Source organism: Pogona vitticeps, chromosome 2, assembly GCF_051106095.1.
Source record: "Pogona vitticeps strain Pit_001003342236 chromosome 2, PviZW2.1, whole genome shotgun sequence".
Classification (NCBI taxonomy): Eukaryota; Metazoa; Chordata; class Lepidosauria; order Squamata; family Agamidae; genus Pogona; species Pogona vitticeps.
The window spans coordinates 255,764,713-255,782,407 of NC_135784.1; positions in this window are offsets into that span (position 1 = coordinate 255,764,713).

Sequence of the window (17,695 nt, forward strand, 5' to 3'; positions counted from 1 at the left end):
CTGTACAAGTCGGGCCACTCAAAGGCATTTTGGCCAAGGCCACCATAAAACTGGAACCAATTCTGAGAATGGAAATACAGATAGCTGATCCATCTGCTAGACAGGAACGCATCCCTAAAGGATAGTTAAGAGGAAGTGCCAATGTCATTATCAAAGACAGGCTTCTTCTCCATCCCCCTGTCTGAAAACATTTTCTGTGGAGACATTACTGCCCTCTGCTGAGACTTCCATTTATCCTGCAAATGGTCTACAGGAATGTTTCATAAGTGGAGGGATAAATGAAGGAAGAGAACGTGTGCATGATGAAATATGAAGCATTTTCTTCTTTCAAAGGCTAAAAGGATGTCACCACAAGAAATGAATTATTCAGCACTATTATGGTGGATTAATTCTTCACATTTGAATAGGTGGGGCAAAGGAACTAGCAGGAGCAAAGCAATGGGTCTTTGAGCTTTTTAATCAATGCAGTGGCATAAGATTCATTGTATTAATGGTCATCATGATCTCCTCATTTACAATGTCATTTTGAAATATGAAAGCTCATTGCAAGCCAGCATACATTTGCATAATATACTAGGCTATTAAGGGAACAAAACTGTTTTATATAAAGTGATCCAAGTCCATCGTATTGTACCCACCTGTGCCCTTCTGCCAATGGAAGGTACCCCCTTGGTATAAAGGGCTTTTTCTCCTCCCTGTAGCCCTTTCCATAACCCCAAACATACTCCAGAAGCTTGGGGACCCTCTGGAATAGTTTGGAGCCAAGGGAGGTTGCAGCAGAGAGGAAAGAAAGGGCAAGTCTCATTGTCCAAGATCATGGTCACCCATGCAACATTGAGTGGAACCTTGTGATCCTTTGCTGGACGTCTTGCAGTTGGGTTGACAACTCTGAGTAAAGATCAGAGATGTCAACATGATATGCATTAGAGTTAGTCAAGTCAATTCCAGTCAGCTTGCTAATAATTTTTGGAATCTAGCATAATGGAACAATAGAGAAACTATAATAGGGGGAAGCACTCATTTATTCCTGCAGGAAAGCTACACCGGGTCCAATGCAATAAAAACAGCAAAGAATTTTGTAGCACCTTAAAGACTTGGATGTATTACAGCGTAAACAGTCCTGTTGTTGTTTTTACATGCCTTCAAGTCAGAACTGACTGACAACAACCCTAACAGGGTATTCAAGGTAAGTGAGATATTTAACCAAAATTAAACTTTTAAATATGCACAGAAGCATGTCCAAAATGTGGCACCTAGATTGCTAACTGGGGCTGGTCACAGGATCACATGGCCTTGTAATGGCAGCTCCACTAGCTGTCGATCCATATCCAAGCAGAATTAAAAGTACTGATCCAAACCTAAATGACTTGGGTCAAAGCTACTGCAAGAACTGGCATTTTATCATGAGATTTTGTGGACAAGTCCATTTCCTCAGACCTTTAGTGGAACTCTTGAAATTGGGTTTATATCTCTGAGTAAAGATAAAAGATGTACAGGAATGTGGACTTGTCCATGAAAACTCATATTAAAATAGAGCAGTTAGTCTTCAAGATGCCATGGTTTTGTCTTCTTTTTTAAATTTTCCTTTTGGTTTTTGCCTGATATGCTAGCACAGACTAACATGGCTACCTCTTCTAAAACTACTGCGATGGAAGGCATGAGATATTTAAGGAGTAGTTTTACCATTTCCACACTCCCAGTGAGTTTCCATGGCTGAATGGGGATTTGAATCCAGGCCTTCTGCATCCTAGTCTATCATTCTATCCACTACACTCACTGGGTGTACAGCTGGCAGGACAGCTCAGTGGTTTAGGTATCTGGAGCGTGCAGAGATGGAGTTTCATGAGTCATGACTTGCTGTCAAGTCTGACTTAAGTCACATTGGCAATAATTCTCAGAATCAACCTGAGAATTTTGGGGAGGACTCGCAACAGGACTTGCAACTCGGACTCATTTGTCTGAGTTGCATTGCCAAGTCTGTATGGGCTTCCCTACTTCCAGCTGCTGCCACCACCCCTGTCCATCACCACCATCTTCAGAGGCAGCAGACCTGGCTCTTGGAAACAGGACTGCTGCTTCTGCCCATGCACGCAACACTTAGCTGATAGGCCAGCTCCTGCACAGAGGCAGGGGCTGGTTCCAGGAAGAGAAGTCAGCCCACTGTCTCTGCACATACATCAGCCTGTCAGCTGGACAGCACATTTCTGGGCAGAGGCAGCAGGCCCAGCTCCTGGAAAGGAAGCCAGACCACTCTCTCTGCACATGTGCCAGCCCAGCTTCCATGTCTACACATGCACCCCTTGGGGACAGGTCTATTGACTAGAGACTCAGACTCAAGCAGAGGCTTGCTTGCTTGCTTACAGCTGACAAAATTATTTTAGGTTCATAATGTTTCCCAGGGATTTCTGTATTCTTTAATTTAATTGTACTAGTTCTTATTCATGGATGTCTTGTAATTTTAACTTGAATACACCTGATTGCTAACTGTAAAATGAACAAACAAAAGTTGTTTGCTTCTTTTCTATTTTATTTAGAAGGCAAGCAACATTTAGTAGTAGTATCAATTATTTATTTATTTAAAATATTTACCGTATATGCCATCTTTCACCTGATGTATCCAAGGTGCCTTACAGTATTAAAAAGATAAATTAAAAGCCAAATACTAAATTATTACAATATTTTAAAAGCATTAAACAGATATCATATCAAAACTCATAATAAGAACAATAATAAAAGCACAAGTAAAACACAGAATAAAATGCTCCCTTAAAAAAAAAATCCCTTGGTCAACCAGTCATTTAAACAAAAGCCTATGCAAATGTATGTGAAAGTTACAAAAATATGTTTCAAAAGCAAAATCAATGAATATATTTAGTCCATGCAAAATATATAATGGTATGGTCTAAACTAAAACTTAATGAAATAGAGAGATAGTATGTATAAAGTGCAATGAAAAATATCTAAAACAATTTAAAATGACTTTTAGTAACACAAAATTGACTTTGATGCATCAGAGGATGAATGATGAATCTCTGAGGTTAAACTTTTGTTACAAAACATCATTAAGAAAAATAGTGTCAATTCTACATTTCACATTAAAAATGCTTCAAAATAATACTCATATTAAGATACAGAATTTATAATAAAAGCAAAAGAAAGCATTGCATGAGTAACATGATTTGGTGTGGCAGTGAATTAGCAAAAATTGCTCCTCGCACCATCATAAAGTCTGTATTTTCATTTAAGTACTCTATTAACGTGTCCCTTGCTGCTTGGGAGGGTGATACACTCCATGGTTATTTATAGTCTTAGGTTTTTGTTTATCTAACTTGCTACAAAGCAGCAGTTATATCTGCTTACAAGCAATGCTATCACTTTATATATTTTTTTGCTTATTAGCACTAACAACAGCTTAAAAGCAGTAATATAAACAATGATGTGTCATACTTCTGCTTGTGACTAATATGTGTACAGTATTTACATTAATTGTCCATTAGATTTCTGGGTTGCATTTTAACAAGCAGAGTAGCAACCAAAGTAGCAATGAGATTTGTTAACTGTTTCTGAATGTTACTACATTTTCCCCCTTTAATGTTTATTACATATCAAGTGTATTCAACAATCCTTAGTTGGCAAATATATATTTGAAGATCTCCAAAATGAGACTCTAGCATAACAAAATATATGCAAATACAATTCTGTGATTACAGCCATTCTGAATTATCCTGCCTCTTCTAATGATGCATTTGTTACAGTATAACCCCATTGTCGTGTAGGTGCAGAACATTTTAAAAATGAGGTGAAAAGATCATAAAAGGCAGATAACATTTTCATCTAAACTCAAATCCATCTATTGAGTTTCATCTAAACTGAATAAAAAAAGGTGTGGCAATTCATCTACCAGTGGAAAATAACACTTCATTAAATAAACAGAGTGAGATCTAGTCCACCAAAACTAATTATGCAATAAATGTGTTTGTCTTTAAGTGTAATGACATTGGGGCCAAATTGAGACACGCTGAGAGGCTTCATTATGTAAAATTCAAGAGGCCTCATAACATTACCAAAAGTCTGTGAAGATTGTACAAAATACTGGTAAGGCCACACCTGGAGTACAGTATTGCATACAGTTCCAGTCGCCACACCTCAAAAAAAAACAAAACATAGTGGAATTGGAAAAGGTGCAGAAGAGAGTGACTAAAATGATGACTAGGCTGGGGCACCCTCCTTACTGTATGTGGAAACACTACAGCGTTTGGGACTTGCTGTCCTTATTATGCCAATATCAGCGCTTTCCCTTCTTTAAGTTGCTATTCTTGAAATTACAGGCATTGCAGACCACTGGGTTCTAACCATCTTAGTCAACATAATTACTCTTATTATCATAACAGCAGTTTGACAGATTCTGATTGCATTTTATGTTACAATAGGTGCAAAAGCAGTGGAAATTCCTATTAAAATTTCTACTAGTGCATCAAACCGCTATTACTTGCAGATCCTGGAAAGGTGAATGTTTACAGTTTAAAGGAGATTATCTGAGAAGAATATAAATATAGGGAGACAGGAGACACACATTCATCTGTTTTATCAACACAACAACATATAACACCACATAATGCACACCGGATACTGACGAACATGTAGCAGCAGCAAAAGCTAACATGGAGAACATGAATTTTCCTCCATAGATTGGTTTAGCTGGGTGAGCACTTAAAAGTAAGTTTTTCCATAGGTGTAGACTTGGATGCTCTCAATATTTGAAGTATTTTGTACATATGAACTCTGGTATGATGGTAAATGGTTGTCTGATTTCATTCTGGTATTAACCCTTCTTTTGGGATAAATGTTAACTGTGACTGTCACAGGGTTCTGATTTTTCCCTAGTAGTTTATAAAATTCTGTAGGATTCTTAGTTCAGACATCAGACTCTCTGACCTGATCTGACAGGTGGTTTCCTTACATCCATCTCAGTTTGTTACCCATAACTACCTTATTTCTGTTGGGAAGACACTCAAATTATTCTGATGGAAACACCAACCTAGCATGGAGGGAAATACTGCTATGATGTTGTTTCATGTGCATTTGCTTTGCTGCTGAATGCATGTTCCCTGAACAATAGGATAATCTAAAAAACATTAATAGGATAGAAAGCTGGAGGAATTCTTTAAGAAGCAGTTCACCTTCCCATTTTACTAGACCACATTTCAATAATTAGGGTTCCAACTATTTTTAACAGCAGTGGTTTGCAGAAATGATTTCCCCATACCTCAAAGCCCCAACAGCTTCCCCACAATGAAAGGAGTTCCATGGAAACCTCAAGATCTTGGGGAGAGGGTGGTATTCAGCAATGTTTTATCTCTGAAAAGCTGGTGTGGCTGATGACATCATCTGCCTTACGCAGCACAGCTGCATATCACCCAATGTGTTTTGTGTGGAGTTATATGCATCAGGATGTGGTGGCGCTGCTGGTAAAACCGCAGAAGCCTCTGTGCTGCAAGGTCAGAAGGCCTGCAGTCATAAGATTGAATCCATGCGACGGAGTAAGCCCCCGTCACTTGTCCCAGCTCTTGCCAACCTAGGAGTTCGAAAGCATGCAAATGTGAGTAGATAAATAGATACCACCTCGGTGGGAAGGTAACGGTGTTCCATGTCTAGTCGTGCTGGTCAAGTGACCACGGAAACTGTCTATGGACAAATGCTAGCTCTCTGGCTTGGAAACGGGGATGAGCACTGCCCGCTAGAGTCAGACACAACTGGACTAAATGTCAAGGGGAACCTTTATATGCATCATGACACTGAGTTTATCTGCTAAGATTACTAATTTGTTCCATTTTCTGCTTTGTTTGGCAAGGATGTTTTTCAGACAAATATTAAAGCTATAATCACATGTTTTGCACAGAAAAAGAAGGATGTGTTAGACTTATCCTCATGAATAAAAACAGGTGGATAGTCATCCAACCTCCTGACTTCATAATTTATACAGTATAAGTCTGTAGGGAAAGGCTATAATTGGAGTCAAAGTAAGTGAGGTGAAAATTGCTAGGTAGCATGGCCATCTGCATCTCTTAATTAGACACATTCTTTGCCAATATTCAGACTTTAGATTAGCCACACCTTTGGGACATTTTATCTGCCAGTCTAAGAAGATTGTTCTATATGTAGAACGATGCCACAATGAAAGATTGAGTAAGTCTCTTGACAGTCAGCTAATGGTTAACATTTAGAAAGCAGAGACAAAGTATGATTTACTGAGATCATGGTCGCATCTACTTAGTGTTCCATGACAAACTCTATTAAGCAGAACAGAGTTGCTGTTAATTCAATTAAATGAGTTGATTCTTTTGCAGGCCAAGATGCATTTAGGAGTCCCAACGCTGGCGTGGACATCATAGCTGACAACCTTTCAGCCAGAACAGCAGAAATATATATAATTAAAGGAGGGAGAAAAATCAATAATTCTGTTTTAGCTAGAGGCCCTCAGAAATACAGCTGAATCCTGAAACAGATGGAAAGCACAATAAAGCTGACCATAATGGGCAAGTGCAACAAGAATAGATAATCTGTGTTATCCCTAATACCTAAAGGCCATTTTCCACGGCATCAATACTCACTTCGTGTTATCCCAGAGTGTTTCTACCATCTTTTGCTGTGAAAAGTTGAAACTGAGTGAAGTCTGGACCCCATCATTCATCTGTAGAACTGACTCCCGCTTCTTGATTTTTCTTCTATGATACAGCATCACTGGATCTATATCCCTATTTTTATTTAAAAGGAATTCTTCATTACATCTGGTTTTTAAACTACCCCCCAAAAAATGGGAGAGTTGGCAACAGTCATAAGTCATAGAGTTTATGAATGTCGTGAAAATAGCTTACACAAAATCTCATTTGACCAACAGACATGCTTAACTAACTGCTAAGCCGTGCTATACCTTAGAACAAGGGATAAGTGTATCTTAAAGTTTTGATGTTCTTTCTTGGGAATATGTGCCTTAAAGCAAATTCTTGTATGGCTAGAATAGCACTAGCTTTCTTACATCTATTCATTTCTTCACTATTATTAGTGTCTTGCCTTTCATAATTATCCAAGAGTGGATAGCAGTATCGAAACAACACAATATAACACAACTAACACATGGCATTCTCGACAGCTGTTCCTGAACTGTGGGAGTCTCTTCCAAGGGAAGACAGGCAAGCTTTTTATCTTGGCTGCTCGCTCACTGGCTACCCAGACAGACTCTTGTAATGGATGGGTGTTGTACTTTTTCACCTATGCATTTTAAAACTCTTTTTAGTTCAATAGTGTTTTCATTTTATAATTTGGTTGGCATGATCTTTACCATCTCTTAATCCTGTTGTAAGATGCCTTCAGTTCTAGTTTTGATGGAAAGGAGGGTTATCTGCAAAATAAATAAATAATGTTAATAGGAATTAGCAGAAAGAGACAAATATAGAAGACATCCAGTCATAGTCATTGCTGCTCACAAATATCTAAGTAGGCAGCTGAGCCTCCACCTGAATGATGTAAGCAATCCTGACACTACATGAGCTTCTTTGACCACCACCACAGAAGTGCCTTTTTTTTTAACTGCTTGATGGACGTCTACCTAATGGTGAGGCAAAGAGGTGGGTCTTTCCTTTAGGCATTTAGACAAGGATGACAAGATGATAGCATTCCACAGATGAGATTTCATATCTCCCCACATTAGGTTATAAAGTTAAAGGCCATCTTAGTGTAATCATTTTTAAAATGAAAATTTATTCCAATTCAGTTATATTGTCTGTATTTTTCCTACCAAACTGCTCAACTATATTTTCTTTTTAAAAACATCTTCCATATATACTTGGGTGAAAATCCAGAAATCAGACTAGTATACACTCTATGAGTTCTGTTGCAAGCATTCTTCTCTTGCCTTATCTGTGACTGTTAGAGGAGGGGGGAACTCCTAATAGTGAGATCCAATGGATTCAACTGCTTCAGAGGGTGGAGATTTTTAAGTGTCCATTGGTCGGATGCTTTAATTGTGGATTTTCCTGCACTGAAAGCCCCCCCCCCCCAAATGCTATAATCCTAATCAAAAGAGATGTATATGTCCAAATGACCCAGCAGGCAGACTCAGTCTTTATCTTCATTATTTCTTGGTTTAATTTTAAACAATACTAATTGCGTTTTTTTAATTAAGCCAACAAGTTATAAAGATACCAAAAGTTACAGGCGCAATCACAAACAAATTTCTAAGCACAGAAACCGGTAAATCCCAGAAGATTTCAGGGTCAGTGATTTTTCAGCATCCTTTAGACATACAACATTAGTAACTGAATTCATTTTAGAATTAAAAGGTTAAGAAAAGGCCCAACAGGTTCATTCAGCAGGTTTTTTACACCTGGTAGAAGTGAGTGCAGGACAAATGCCACACATACTTCAATCAAAAGAACACATTTTTCTTTCAGCTTCCAGACTTTATCCTTGTATGTGAAAAATTACAGGCATGACCTCCACATATACAAAAAATGAACAAAGGTCAGTCTCCCCTCTTCTTCTGCAATCTCTTTTTTAGTAATAGTGAGAAATATATCTACTCCTTTCTAAGAAATGTCTTGATACAGAAACTCTGATGGTACCCAAATTGCCTTGTTTCAGGAGACCTGATAAAATCCTTTAGGAAAACATTTAAATGATTCCCCCCAACCCCAGGTTTCAGTTTCTCTGAATGAAAAAGACAGATGTGTTCTTTTTTTTAAAAAAATGAAATGAAATATAAGACAGATAATGCGCTTTCTTTTATATATGCTTCAGAATAAGAACATAATCTTATCTTTTTTCAGCAAATATAGTCTAAAATGTTTAAGCTTTTGGTATGTGGAATCATCTTCATTGGTGCGTCAAATTGGAGACCAAACTCCCCCCCCATTACTCTTAATACTGCTTAGAATCACCCAGGAAGCAATGTTTTATGAGATAGGATGGTTCAAACAATTTTGCAAAGAGCAGGAGACAAAGAATTCATTTTACACTAAACTGGTTTCCTTGGAAACACAGAGAAAAAATACAACATGATGTCTTTTAGAGGTAGTTCAAGGACCTCTCTAGCTGTCTTCTGATACAGCATATTTCCATCTGTTTCTCTCTTTAGATCAAACAAGGACAGAACAATATTTTTAATACAATGTCACATAATCTGCCAGTACCCTTCCCATAGAACCTTGTACTTTTAAAATAAAATGAGACATGCAAATATTCATTTTGAAATAAACAATGTGTTTCTTGTGACAATTTAGATTCTGGATAAACTAAAGACATACAATTTGAAAGATTGTCACTATTTTCTGAAAGTGAGATCAAAAGCTGTTCTGATGATCATCAAGCCTAGTATTGACAAGTGTTGTTATGAAGGAAATGAACAATTGGAATTTTGTACTTCTCCAAATCTTGACTTCCAAAGTGAAATTCAATTTAGTTCTTTACGTACTAGCAACTTTTCCATCTTCTACGTACAAATCATCAATCTGAATACATCAACTGGGAAATACTGTTTACTTCAAGAAGCATTTTATCCCCCATATTCCAATTTCCCTCAGCACCAGCCAGCATGGTCAAAGATGAAGGCTGCAGTCCAAACACATATGGGATGTGGGGCAAAACTGACTGTTCCTGATCTAAGTTCATCTCTTATAAATTCCGTTGACACAATCTGGAATGGACATTTTAAATAGTTACTGTCCTAATCCATATTTTTTCAAATTGTGGTAAAAATAGATCCATTGTTTCCCAAGATAAATTGTTTGCTACTTATGCCTTCTCACAGATAAATTTGGACATATTTATCTCATACATGAGATTTGCTTCTGGCATTCGTCTTGCCACAGGATGGCCATGTGCCATAGTTTGAAAAAGGACTACAATGTGGTCTGGCTCTTGCCTGGCTCCAATCCTTCTTGGAGGACCATCCCCAGAGAGTACAGCTTGGGGAGAGTGTTTCAGCCCCGTGGAGTCCCAATTGTGGGGTTCCGCAGGGCTCGATCATCTCCCCAATGCAGTTTAACATCTATATGAGGCCGCTGGGTGGAGTCATCAGGGGGTATGGGGCTTTATGTGATCAATACGCTGACAACACACAGCTCTACATCTCCTTTTCACCTGCTTCAGTGGATGCCATTCTGTCTCTTCAGCACTGTCTGGGGGGCTGTACTGCAATGGATGCAGGGGAATGAGTTGAGGCTGAACCTGGACAAGATGGAGGTCTTGAGGGTGGGTGGCCCCTCCATTAGCTGCTTGGGAAACTCCCTCTCTTTTGGGGGGGTGACTCTCACTGTGAAGAGTGAGATTTGCAGCTTGGGGGTACATCTGGACCCAGCGCTCACCATGGAAACCCAGATGGTGTCAGTGGTCTGCTCCGCCTATTACCATCTATGGCGGATTGCCCATCTGCGTCCCTATCTTGATGTTGGAGCCCTCACCACTCTGGTCCACCCTCACTGGCCTTCCCTCCCATCAATACTTGATTTTTCTTTTTATTTAGTTTTCTTTATTTCTTCCCATCTTGAGCAATGTTAATCTTGTTAATTTAAATTGTTGTTTTAACTGTATATGTATATTGTTTTATGAATGATTTTATGTAAGCCGCCCTGAGTAGACTTTGTCTAAAAGGTGCGGGATAAATAAATAAATAAATAAATAAATAAATAAATAAATAAATGTATGTCTGGGAACCATTTTTTTTAAAAAAGGAGATTTCTGCAAACTACCACAAGAAGCGAGTGCAGGGACCCTGAAGCTTCTATCAGGAGTTAGCACATGATAGCAGACTGAACAGATACATAACTTTGTCAGCACCTTCCCCATTATGATAAGATGCATTGCAGTTTTTCCTGAATTTCCAGAGATAAACAGATGGGGAGAAACAGCAGGAGAGAGACAGAGTGGGAGGGCTACTTTATACTGTGACCAGCTCACCTGGCTAATCACTGTTCCCACTCTCTAGTCCTTTTTGTTGGGCTATTCTTCAGCCCAAGACCTAAGAGTCAAACTGATTCAATTGTAAAAGAAACAATAATGCATTTTATTTTATGAAACATAATGATTACGTGGCACAATTCTTTGTTATGCAGTGTCTTGTGTTTTAAAGAACCAGCTTTCTAACTATAACAAGTGCTTCCTTAATAATGTAATTATGATAGCAATTCTCTTTTCAAAACCCACACCACTATGCTAGTAAACTATGTATCAACCTCCCTCCAGCCCTGTCTGACTGTTAACTCTCATTTGGAAACTTTCACCCTCAGACTCCTTTTTCCTTCCCTTGAACCTACCTGGAGAGTTGTGATTGGCTCCGCCCTGGCCAATCAGCTTCTCCTTGCTCACGCTGAGTGAGACTGCCCGTGACATATGCCATCCGAATCCTCCATTGAACCTGTTTTTCACAAGGTGTAGCGGGGACTCTGTTCTTCAATGTCAAGATGAATCAGGATGCCAGAAGTGTAGCAGAATATCAGGCACCCTGGACTCTATACAGACGAGGGCTTGAAAGATTGTTCGTGCTGCTACTCCAAAAACTGCTCAACCACTGGCCATACTGGAGCTACAGTCCAAGAGAAACTTTCCCAGGCAGTGCTATAGATACAGTATATGGAAATATAACAGCTTGTCACCATGTAACCAGTGCCAATGCTTAGCAAGAGGACTTACTCTGTCTGTCATATGACCCCTAATATCAAACGTCACATTGCCTCTGGAAATGCTCATAGAACTGCATTAACATAGATGCATAAAAGGTGTCTATATAAACTGCATAAAACATGCCTGCACCAAGACTGATTATTCATTAAAACATAGACCAGGCCAGCAAAACCAAACATATTGACAGTTCCTTGTGATTTTATGCACATGATCAGGTCCAGGAATCCATGTGCCCATAATCAGCCCATGAATCCACACAGCTGTTTGCCACAGACCTGGGGAACAAGGCAGCAGAACCAAGGAGGAATGAAACGATAAGAGTGGCTGCCTCTACTTGCAACTGAACGTGGCATATGCCATATTCATAAACTCCCCCCATCCCCCCCCGATAAAACAAAAACAACACCAAAAGCAACAACATCTAGCTCATAAATACTCCTTCCCTCCAAAGAGGCACCTTATATGCAGCCGTTATTGATTTTAAGTCTGCCTTCGATTTTATCCCAAGTAATAAACTTTGGGCCAAATTTGACTCTACGAACATAGAAGACGACTGTATGAAAATACCCACCCGAGAGTCCTCTGTAATTCAGCTGGAGTTCTATCTAATCCAATCCCAGTTTTAAATGGGGTCAAACAGGATTGTATACTGCTGCCCACCTTGTTTAACTTCTATACTAATAGCATAGTTGAAGATTTATCTAAGCCTGAATTTCATTCCCCCCCCAAGCTGCACTTATGTCATTTATCAATGCTGCTTTATGTGGATGATGCGTTTCTACTCTCATTAACATGTGAGGGAGCAGGAACTTCCGGCTTGACGCCGCAACGAGACAGCAGCAGGAGGACAGAGCTCTGTCCCCTGGGCTGAAATTCTGACCTGCTTGGTACACCATATGGTGTCGGAACCACCCCGGAGAGGTGGTGAACTGGGGGGGAAGCCTGTTGATCACGGGGGAGACGGAGGTCACCCCCGTTCGATCCAGGAAGCTCCCTAATCAGCCAACGGGCAGAAACAAGCAAACCTTTGCTTGCAAGTCGTCGGCAGTCGACTAATAAGAAACAACAATCAAGCGATACAACATCAACGTTACTACGGGTGAGATAACTAATTGCTTGTGATTACCCCTGGACAATGCAATTCCTATATATAGGAAAAAGAATCTTCTATCACTCTCATGAATCATTAGCGGCAGATAGTCTGGAGAGAGGATAGTTGATATGAAAAAATAATATGAAGATTAATTGGATTTAACTACTGTGCTCATTCAAACACATCTAAAAATACTTTAAGAACATTATAATTTGGTGTTAAAGAATTTTCTCATAAGTTATTACTAGACAAGTTTTGACTCATATTTTGTCTACTTGAACTCTTTTGGCATAACGCCTAGAAACACTGACCTTGAACACTCCACGGCTGTTTAAGGTTTGGAAGTCTGTTTATTTATCTCTGACTTTTTTTATGCCTGGCTGGAAAATTAACCCTAAAGTGGATTTTTCTTTAAACAGTACCTTGGCCCAAAGTGAACCTTTTGGAACTATCTCCAGAGACTTGGAATCTCAGTTTTGGATGATGCAGAAATGTGGGAATTAGGCTACCAGGACATGGCTACAAACACAGAATTGAACTGTAAGACTTGGTGCTTCTGAATCCTGGTCCAGGCCTATTTAGCCAAACTAGATCTTCTGGAACAGCCCCGGGAGCTGGAAGTGCTTGTGTTTGACTAGCTGGCATAAACCCGTGGAAATTAGGCCATCAGGCCACGGAGACAACCATTGCATTTTACATCGAACTGGACTGTGAGACTTGGGGGCCTTGAACTTTTGCTTAAGCTTGTGGGCATCTGGAACAGAATGGCACAAGGACAATTTTGGGAGGAAACAAAATCTACCCTTCAAACAATACTATAAATAGTGAGATCCCGCTACCAAGAGGCAATATTATCCAATCAACATTTGGAAAATTATAGTCAACAAGCAACTGGGAACAACGAAGAAGAAAATGAGAGTGTGCCAGATGACGTATGCCAACCAAAAGAGGAGCTGGAGGAAATTAACCTAAAAGAAAACTCAATTTTGGGCCAGAGGAGAGTACTAAGGGAAGACAAGGGGACAAAAATAGTAAAATTAACCAAAAAAAGCCTGGAAGATCCATCGAAGATAGACCAAGTGCTTAAAGAGCTAGTAGACATAAACCAGATACACAAAATAGTTTCAGAGGGCATGAAAGATGGCATAATGCTTAGAGATACAAGAACACGAAATGAAAATAGGGAAATGAGAGAGGGAATTACTTAGAAAGATGAAAAAGGGAAAAACGAGAAGGGCCCCCTTAATGTTGGAAAACATGTATATATTTAACATCAAGAATTGTAAAAGGGTATACTGTATTCTTTATATTAAAAAGTAGAATTAAATTGAAATAAGGGAGCCCTAATCAGGATAAAGAGGTAATATGGTGGTTTTCCATTTTAGGTAAACTAAATTAGATATAAAGCTGGAGTATGGATCTGGAACTACCTTTAATAAGAATGCTATTAGAAGACTTGAGAATATTGTATATTATGAAAGTAGTGTTATGATAATAGCCATATTATATATCAAAATATGTATATGAATGGTTTGAATGTTTGAAAGATGTTTGGAATTTGAGGGATAACTGGGAAGACACTGAGATGTAAAAAACAAATAAATGTAAGCAAAACATGTAACACAATGTTTGACAAGCACAAACTAATGTAGATAGATTGAAAAACTAATAAAATGTTTATAAAAAAAATAACATGTGAGGGAGCTTTCTTCTTACTATAATCAAGAGCAGTTAGTAATTAATCACCAGAAGACCAAAGTTCTCGTGGTCAGTAGACGACTAAAGCACAATTGAGCTATCAATGGTCATCCTCTAGAGCAGGTTTCCAGCTACAAATAATTGGGCATAATCTTTCACACCTCAGGTTCCTGGGCTCCCCACATAAAGCATGCAGCACTGAATGCTCATAAAAGTGCAGCGGCATTAACACGATTTTTTCACACCAAAGGGGGTCACCATATCCCCTCAACCGTTCAGGTTTTCAAGACTAAAGTTGTTGCTCAAATGCTCTATGGGTGCCAATTGTTTGCTTTATCTGACCTACATCCTCTTGAGGTAGTTCAAACCAAATTTTTGAGATCTATTTTGACTGTACCCCCCTGTACACCTAATGTAGCCCTTTGACTGGAGGTTGGCCTAATCACCATAAGAGCACACGCCAAAGTCCACTTGTTTAATTACTAGCTAAAACTTCTCTTCAGAAGGTTTGGTACAGATGTCACTTTTTGACTCCTTTCAATCAGCATGAAAACTACAATTTACAAAAGAAATAAGGCGAACGGGCTTTTCCATCAATGTTCTTTTGGCAATGGGGCATGTTGGCGCTATAGCAGCACTCAAACAAAGAATCTGGGGCATAGAACTTCAAGAATATATGAGCCAGGTGGGCAAATACAGTGTTGTCACTAATAATGCCTTTACAATTTCTGCATATTTGACAAGCACAATGTCAACAAAGACCCGAAGAGCCTTCACATTAGCAAGACTTCATATTTTACCCTCTAAGCTCATGGAGGGAAGATTTCAACATACACCTATCTCGGATTGCCTGTGTCCGTGTAATGATGGCCATGTGGAAACCGTAGGTCATGTTTTACTGCACAGTCTTTTCTATAGAGATCTACGGACCAGCCTCCTGAGCCCAATCATTCTCAGATATCCAGGGAGATCAGATGAATTTTACATCAAGCTGCTTCTTTCTGATAAAGACTCTCTTATTACATGCTCTGCAGCAAGATTTTGTGCAGCAGTAATGGCACAGCGCTCCGTTGTAGTCTCCTGAGCACACGGGTTGACTGGTTTTGGCATGGGGATGGTTTATTGTCTAGAGGAGAGTGTTATGGTCCCAGCCAAAGGGACAATGGCCCGGGGGATAGCTGTAGAGATGCTGTGTTTTATTCTCCCCATGTTTTACAATCAGTGCACAGTTGATTGTTTGTTGTGCACTTTTTAAATTGCATTTTGTGTGTTTTGACCATGTAGTATGTTTTATGGATTGGCTATACACTTTTGAACTGCATTTTGTGTATTTTGACTACATGGTATGTTTTGTGAATTGTTCGTATATTTTTGAACTGTATTTTGTATGTTTTAGCCATGGATATGTTTTGTGGGCTGGTCACCTGACCATAATAAATAAATAAATTCAAATTCAAAAAGCAACAACAAACTCAGTAAGTGGGAAATTCTTAGAACATCAAGTAGACTGGGATAAAACTTAGCAAGGATGGAGTTGGTTTTATATTAATTTGAGGGTGAGGAGTTTTCAAAATGGCATCCCACCTAGACTCTGAAGTGGAAAAAGTCACCTGAATCACCTGAGGATCTGATCCCATCTTCTTTTGATAAATGTGCATATCAGACCTCAGTTTTAGAATCCAAAACACTTTCTTCAAGGTGTTGTGAAACTGCTTAGTCTCCTCCCAGCCCTGCCTCAGCCCTTGTTTATATGCATTTTTAGCCAATGTTGTTGCAGGATAACCAGAAAGCAAAGTGAATGTCACTCTCAACCAAACAAGAACGAATAGTTGTATGGCCAAGCCAGCATTTTAGATGTAAGACTCCACTGCTATACAAAAATACCAAAACACGCACCCAACCATCTAGGCAAGGTTCTCCAAACATGCAAGAATGGACCTTTTGTGTATGTGGCAGGGAGCCATGAGTGGAAAAATTATAATTATAATTTGCTGAGACATTCCCCTCAGTTAATCCATCCTGAGAAAGAGGATCAAGGAACGCTCCTATCCAAGACATCTTGTGGGTCACCTGTCTAGTGAAGTGTATGGGAAGGAAAACAGGAGGCATTTGGCACCTGTTGTATATCCTCATAATTCATGGGCAAATGTGCAGCTGGACTTAATAGGAAGGAGAAATGTTACTTCTACTTCAAAGCACTTTTCAGTTGCATTTCCAGACTATGCATAGAAATAGGCCACTGCAAGACTTGCAATATGCAAAGCTCTGCTCATCGCTAATAGGCAATCCAGAGATAATTTTTTATGCCAATGGTATCCTTGGCTTTATTTCTAAATAGGACCATGCTTGTCCCATTTCATAGAGTCACAAAGCTCATGTATCCTGGTCACATTTGTCATACTGGCATCCAAACTGACATTAATATGAGCCAGACACATGTGCATGGAAACACATGCAAAGTCACTCTTCCATGCACATGTGTCTGGCTCATGTTAATAAGATGAGGGAAATTGATCACAGTCTGTTTTTAGATTCTGCTTCTGTTTGTGTATCCCTCTCATCTCTGTCCCAGTGGGCCTGGTACGCACATTTTCTCTCCTTCCTTCAGTCATAGAACTCAGTGCATCATACACAGAGTTCAAATCCAGGTCTTGAACAGACCCAGGTCTGCTTAGCTTCAGACCAGGTTTGTTTACTTAATAATCATACATCAAGCACCAACGGGTGACATGTGTGAATGAGACCCCGAAGACCTCCCATCATGGTTACCACAGATCAGATTTCACTTCAATGACTATTCTTTTAAATTGACTAACCCCACTTGCCCTTATTCATCAAGGCTAGTTGGCAAGTGCAACTTTGCCAGCAACATCAAGGGATGATTTGTGTATGCAAGCAGGTAATCTTGGGTGCAATTACCTCACTGCCAATGCTTTTCAACAGAATCATCCCACATGATTCTGCCAGTCATCACATCTATAGTAAATGAGGAGCAGAGATGTCAAGCAACGAACATGTGTGTTACCAGACAGAAGCCACGCATGCAATTTATAGATAAGTAAAGGAATCTGGGATGCGTCCCAGGTTTTCTTGGAGGTTTCTGCTGGGCAGTTTCAAAGGCAGCTTGTTGTCTCTCCAGAGAATACTACTACTGCATGTGTGGTTCTCACACTTTGAAATATATTACTTTTCAGGGTCCCGGATCAACTACCAGGAAAATCCCACTTG